The sequence below is a fragment of the Alligator sinensis genome, unplaced genomic scaffold, assembly GCF_000455745.1.
Source record: "Alligator sinensis unplaced genomic scaffold, ASM45574v1 scaffold1175_1, whole genome shotgun sequence".
Lineage (NCBI taxonomy): Eukaryota > Metazoa > Chordata > Crocodylia > Alligatoridae > Alligator > Alligator sinensis.
This window is the reverse complement of record NW_005842762.1, coordinates 725,868-733,480: the sequence shown is the minus strand read 5'-3', so window position 1 is coordinate 733,480 and position 7,613 is coordinate 725,868.

The following is a 7,613-nucleotide window of genomic DNA, read 5'->3' as shown; positions in this document are numbered from 1 at the left end:
TCCTGCTATGATTTCATGGTTTTACTATTTTTACCAGGCATAATCTCACAGCATTCCAACAAAGCCATGCAAAAACTATGCCTGTACTCAAGGGGACAAGTAACTTTAGATTCTCATTATCTCCCTTCAACCAATATTTACTATAAGAAGAAAGAAATCCTAAAATGAAATTCTATTCACATTCAGGATCAATTGCACATTATTTGCAGAACCTAAGTTTATTAAAAGCAGCATAGATTTGCCTCTGTTTAAATTTGACCTTCACATTTAGGTGGGGCGCAAGGTTTAATAGGCTGGAGATTAAAATAAACCACTGGGGTGGGTACATTCTTCTGGGTTAAAAGAACTGCAAGGAAGAACTAAAAAACATGAATTAAAGCCAGAAGGCAAAAGTACTTTATAATGAGAGATTAAGAAAGTGCGTGAGAAAAAGAGAAGAGGTGAGAAACTAGGTAAAAAGAAAATATACCAAAGTTATAGCCTTTCACACCTTTCTGTATGTTACTTTCCAGGTAATATACAAACTGCTGCCTACAGGGATTCATCTATACATTTAGACAATACCCACAAAAGAGTCATATGAAAATATACAAATTGCAATTTGCTGTAAATAAGCAACTTGTTTGAACACACAGATCAAGCCTTAGGTGAGGGATGTTTTCTTATCACAGTTTCCTTTTCTTAATGGGTTTGGAAAGAGGATATGTTAGAGATCTTCTCACACTATAAAAATACTAACACATACACGACCAATAGAGATACTAATGACCATTAGTACAAAAGGGAAGAGACAGCTTGGAAAAACTTCTTATGTAAAGGGTGCCAGGACACTGATATAAGCTTAGATTTATTAACTTCTAAGGCAGAGGTGCTCAACCTTCTGGATCTGCAGGCCAGATGAGTGTGGTGGCGCTGGTCCATGAGACGGATTGAGCCCTGAGTGTCAGGCTTGGATCCTGGTACCAGGACCTTCCCCTCCCACCCCTGGGCACGAAGATTGGGCCCCAAGGGTCTGGGGCTCCCCATAGGTCTGGAAATGTGGTGTTGGGGGAGCAGTGCTAGTGCTCTCCCACTGCTAAATTTCCAGATCCATGAGGAGTTCCATGGGCCAGAAAACAAGGGACTGCAAACCAGAGGTTGAGGCACTCCAGGACAAACAACAAAGGAGTTTGTTTGTTTTATCTCACCATTAAAAAAATCAGGTTGATGTATGTGCTCTCATTTTATAATCAGCTGGTGACTTACTGCTGCCAATGTTATCTGCTGAAAATCTTATCTGCTGTTATTGACTTACTAATTCCTTACATATACTTACACAGACTGTATAACACCATCAGGTAAAGGAATGCTGGGAGAACATTATGCATAACTCTATCCCCTTTTCCCTGAAACTCAGTTGACCTTTTTGCTGAAACACAAATCACAAGTTCAATTTTTTCTGGGCTTCACAGAAAGTAATGCACAGAGTTAAATTCAGGACTACTGCAGAGAATTATAGAAAAGTAGAGTTGGAAGGGATCTTCACAAGTCATCTAATCCAATCCCCTGCATGAAATATGATCATCCTTATCCAAACCATCCCATACAAATCCTTGTGTAACCTATTCCTAAAACTACACAGTCAATCCTGTCATGCAAGTACAAGGTGCTTTGCCCAAAGGCACCAAAAGCACCCTAAGCTGGAACAGGTGAAGCAAAGTGATGAGGGCTATTACCATGGGCAGATCTAGAATTTTTTTTAAGTGGGGTGCAGATAGTGACATGCATCATCTCATATGAAACAACACATTTTTCTCCACCTAAAGTATATTAGAAGTTTTACTAATATGCTAGGGGCCTAGGGCTTTATTGAAGCAAAAACAAACGTAACATAATTGGAATGGATCAAAAACAGGCTGCAGGGCTGTAAAATAAAAATGTCATTATCAGGAGCAGAATTGCAGAACAAAGAATAGTTTGATTGGTGGAACATCAAGACCATTGAAAAGAAAAGAGGGACATTAACACCTGTGGAATGAAGAGTTTAGAAGGCATCAGGTAGAGTATAATGAGCCATGGAGTCAATTGACTCCCTCAGTCCTGCTCGACTAAAAATGCTGCTGCCACTGCCAGGCAGTTGGTTTTAAATGTTGGGTGGAGCAGGAACCAAGGGTAGTACAAGTGCACCACTACGTGCCTCTGGATCTGCCCCTGGCTGTCAGTGTCCCACCATTACAAGGGTTGTTAAAATACACCCAAGAGATCTAAGGAAGGGGGCCATGCCTCTACTGCAGAGAAAGGCAAAAACACCTGCAGTGTGCACCAGTCTGACCATGGGGTAAAATTCCTTCCTGACCCCAAATATGGTGATTGGTCTGACCCTTAGCAGAGGGGAAGACCCTCTAACAAGGAAACTTAGGGTTTTAGTTCCAGCAACAGCTTCGGCACACCCCCCATATAAATCCCCGATATCAGATGCAGACAAATTCCCTTAGATAATACCATGCAGTCTCCTAGTAAATAAAACATTTAGCGCACAAGAAACACATTCTAATAGCAAAAGTCATAGTATACAGTATTTGAAATATTATGGATAGCTTTCAGACAAACTCTTTAAGTAAAATTTACTGCTGTTCCTTTTATAGGCTTCCCATCTTTGTATCTATTACATATTTAATTGCAACATCCAAACATAGCGTAACATTCCCATCTCTGTATGTTAGCATACACATAGAAACACGATGATCTCTGATTCTCTTTCAGAGATAATTTCCCAGTTTTTACAGTATGACCATGACATGTGCACATAACTTGGACTCTTCAGAAGTTGATAAGAATGGTACAGTCTCAGTCCTTACAAAACACAACAGAACCTCCTCCCCCAAAACAACCTGAGAGTTCAAAAACTAGTAGCCTGCAGCTTTCGGGTTAATTGTTGACTAGTTCCTGATCAGTGGTGAAAAATAAAACTGTAATCTACTTAAAAGTGCCACAGGTGTTGGGACTCAGACCTCATAAGGGTGACATCATTTGGCCCTGAAGCAATCAGCCAGTCTTTAACTTCCCCACACCCCAAACCCTCTCTCACACTCCACAAACCCACACCCTGCCCCCAAAACCTCCACCAACATATGCACATACCCCACCATACCCTATGCCCTCACACACAGCCACACCCCTTCACAACCCCCCCATGCCCCACCAAACACACACACCCTACCATTTATACACTACCTCACACCCTACAATACACATCCTACCACAAACATACACCTCCTAACACACACACACACACACACACACACACACACACACACACACTCTACCATACCTCCCCCCCACACCCTACTGTATACACCTCCCCACCCCCAACCACATCCCACCATACACACACAATATAAGAGTGAGACTTATTTTTTAGTTATTATGCAATCCCTTCTGTATACAGGACACAAACACAAATCATGACAAATATTTGTTGTAATAAAATTAAAATATGTTATATTAGGTGTTTGACTTCTAGTGTATGATTTGGTTTTTTTCTGGTTCTAAGATGGAAACCTTCCCCCCCTCCCCCCAAAAGGAATATTTGGGGCACACAAGGGGAGGGACTTCTGGTGGGAAAGGTCAGGGGTTAGGGGGCGGGACTTCTGGTTCCAATATGGCAACTAGGGCAGGGCTACCCATAAGGCCCTCAACAGCTCACCAAAACTTGTTAAGTGGCCCTCCAGCAGAAATAATTGCCCACCTTTGCTCTATACTTTCCATGTGCATAGCAACATGGTATTCCAACTCAAATCAGTACTTTAATCATAGGTTTCTCTGAGACAGTTCTGTCAGTGCCTTTTGTTGGAACTATCTGTATAAAATATATATCATATATACATATTATTGTCGCAGGGAGAGACAGGTGGAGGCCTCAGAACACCCACCCAAGGCAGAACCCAAGGCAGGGCTGACCCACTTAGGGAAGAAAGAGAAAAGCCCTGAAGGCAGGGCACACTTATCTTTTGTAGGAAAAACAGAGCCGGATGAGCCACACCAAGACAAACCACCCATGCAGTTCATCAGCTGCTTTTATTGCCGGCTGGGAATGGCACCAGAAGATGACTTCATTAAGAATCACCGCCGGCTGATTTAAAAGCTGGTGGCAGGGAAATGGAGAGGAGGGCAGCATCATCACCGGAGACAGAAGGCAAGGCTGCTCCCTGGGCTGCACATGGGTGCTGTTGGCAGCTCAGGAACTATACTGGCAGGGACCTGATGGAGGGGTCTGGGATCTATTGAATGAGGCACCATGCTGGCCTGGTAGGGCAGCTGGACTAAAGAGGTTGGCGTTGAAGGACCTGGGAGCCACAGATGCCGGACTCACAAGTGAGTTGGGCTGAAGCCCCATACTCCAACTATTCCTTTTTTTTCTTTCTTCTTAAATTGTTTTGAGTCTCTCAGGGCCCTGAAGCAGGAGAAGGGACCAAGGGCAGCCTCCCCAGGCCAGGAGGAGCCAGGACGGCATGGCAGGTGATAGCATAGCTAGGGAAGACCTGGCATTTTGACCAGGACAGTCCAACATCCCGTGGGCAGCTCGCAATGAAAGAGGCCAGGTGACAAGCAAGGAGAAGAGGAGGCAGGCAAAGACAACAGAAGGGCAAGCCAGCAGTCCAACAGCTGGCTGTCCTGAGGGTTGGCACATGGCTGAGGTGTTGGGCAGGTGGAGCCCCAAGAACGCCTGCTAAGTGCAGTGCCCGGTCCACAAGGAGCGACAAGAGGGAGCTCCAACACTGAAGGAAAAGACCAAGTCATGGAAAGCAAGTATCAGGGCCTCCTTTGGGGTGAACATGACCCAACATCAAGGCCGCCGGAACACACCCTATAGGTGGCACCAGGTGCATGCTCCAAAGCAGCAAGAGAGCGCCTCCACAAGGCCAGATGGGTGCAATTATATATATATCTCTTTTGAGAGCTAGAGAAATAGAGTAATTCCATTAGAGGATGATTGAAATGCTTTTCTGAGAGGTATGATACCTGGGTTCTAGTCCCTATTTGAGTAAATCCTTCATTATTTGAGTAATCCTTCCTTATTTATGCAAACTGCAATGACACTAACTGGAAGGACTGAAAGCACTGATTCCAGGAAAAAAACAATATTCCTGGGTAAGACCACATTCCTGGAAGTGGGAAATGTACGTTAAAATTGCTTCAGGCAAAGGAGAAATTTGATTTTGGGCAAGTATCATATTTTCTGACACACAACATGCACCTTTCCCTCTAACACCATCTAGTAAGAAATAGTGACCCCACAAATCCAGAAACATGGCACTGAGAGAGTGGTGGCATGTTGACTGCAGCAACTTTGGGAGCTATAGCAATTAACCCCACTACCACTCTCCTGCCAAATTTCTGTACTCTTAAGGAGCTCCCCCAGCTAGATGACATGACCCTCCATGATGCTCTGGATCCAGGGTGCCAGATCCAACTGTGGACTCACCCTGTGTTGGACCTGGAATGTGCTTATGATATTCTGGGGAATGTTATTTGTGATAAAATATGGTATATATTTGTCATGCTGTACAATAAAAGGGGACTCCTCCTCTTGTAGTTTGGTGAATGTCCTTCCTCATATCCTTTTCTTTTTTTTTTTTAACATGTTCCTGAAAACAAAACACTTTATTTCAAGCCAGTGGAATATTTTCTTGACATGAAGCAAACAAAGTAAAAAACACTGATCCAAGTTAATTTTTTTTCCTCGTTTTTCTAAGGTGGCTGATGAATAAAAAAAGCAATTATTCACACACCCTTCAAATGTAAGGATAAAGGATTTTTAAAACAAAAGGAAAACCTAAAAGCAATCATTATACACCTAACTTAAGCCTGCAATCATTCCACCAACTACATCTCAGAAAAGAAACATATTTTTAAAAATTAAGCACATGAAAGTATTCAGTCATACAAAATGGTATGACCCTAAAAAAAAATCAACTAAATCTAGCAGGAAGAGTCAATGGAAAAATACAGAATTAAAAAAACAAACAAACGGTCATGTTATATAAATGCAAGTAACTATTAGTCAATTATTTTATTATCTATCGAATGCCTTAGACCAGGGGTGCCCACAGGCTGGATACAGTTTATGAAGCTTCTCTGTTTGGCCCAACAGACTACTGGCAGGACATGGGAAGTTGGAGGTATGCGACAGTGGTGGGAGTGGGGGCAGCAGAGGCAGTGCAGCACAATATGGTGGTGGCAGCAAAGGATGTGACAGTGGCTCCAGGCCCTGCTGCATGCTCCATGCTGGAGCCAGAGGCAGAGCTGCAGCTGCCACCATGGCACAAGGCACATGGTGGTAGCAGCTCTGGCATGGGCTGCCATTGTCACTTTCTGCTTGTGGTGCTTTGGCCATTATTGCATTCATTGCTGCTGCTGTGGCTTCCTTGTGCCCTGAGTTGGATCCAGCCCACAAAAAGTCCCAAAGTCTGGATCTAGCCCAAGGTGAGTTTGACACCCCTGCATTAGAGATTCAATGTTCACAAACTGAAACAATGTTCACAAACAAACAAGAAACCTGTTCTTTCCTTACTTGAGGCCTCTTATCTCCTCCCCTAGTCTTCCAGCGAAATGTGTTTGTAATTTGATAGCTGGCCTTATTTGTGAAGGCTGAACCAAAAAAAAGGCATTAAATTATTTAGCCAGCTGCTCATCATCCTTTTAATGTCTAATACGTTTTTCTATTGCCTATTATGTCCCTTGTTAGCTGTGTCTCAATTGGTGCCTTAAGTCTTACCAATTTTTCACCCTGTAGGCCCATGCAATATTATTGCACTAATCCTTAAATTTCCGCTATTCTGTTTCAACTCAATTAAGTTTGCTGCTTATCTATGCTGGTCTTTTCCTGCACTTCCTTCTTTCTTTCATAGCTGTAAGGGACAACCAGATCTTCTGGGTGATTCAACCTGTCAGATAACTCTTTCTCATGAAAGAAAACTTTGTGAGATTTTTTAGTCTTCTTAGAGTATTTACAACTCAGCAGGAAGCCAAAATACCCGTTCTTAGAGTAGCATGACATTTCCACTTCTGGCTTGATACCAAAAGCACCCAGCTGCGTGAAAAAACAAACCAACAAAAGTAAATCAAAAAGGAAAAAACAGGTTTATTGGTAGTTCATTTCAACTTGATTCTTATTTTATCTAAACCAATTAACCTGTGGCTTACCATATCCTTACTAAAGTCATCTGCCAAAGAATGTATCTGATCCATATCTAGCTCCTGCTTGTGCATCTTTGTCCATTTTCTGTCTATGGTGCCCCTCATAGAAATGTTGTCTCTGACAACACATATCTCTGACCCCATAAGTAAAATAAAAAATTAAAATGGACCAGGTAATTCAACTCAAAAGTCTGGGAGCGCTTCCAAGAATATACACGGTAGAAACAGCTGGAGAAGTCCACTGAAAAAATCAATGATCTATTTGTGAATACCATATTTACCTGAATACAAAAAGACCCCAAATAAGATAACCCACTCAAAATTAGATTCTATATATGGAAAAATTATTATGATTTTCCAGATGTAGAATCTAGCTATCAGAGTGTTGTCTTGAATTCATCCCCCTTCCATTGCTACAGCAGGGAAACTAGTGA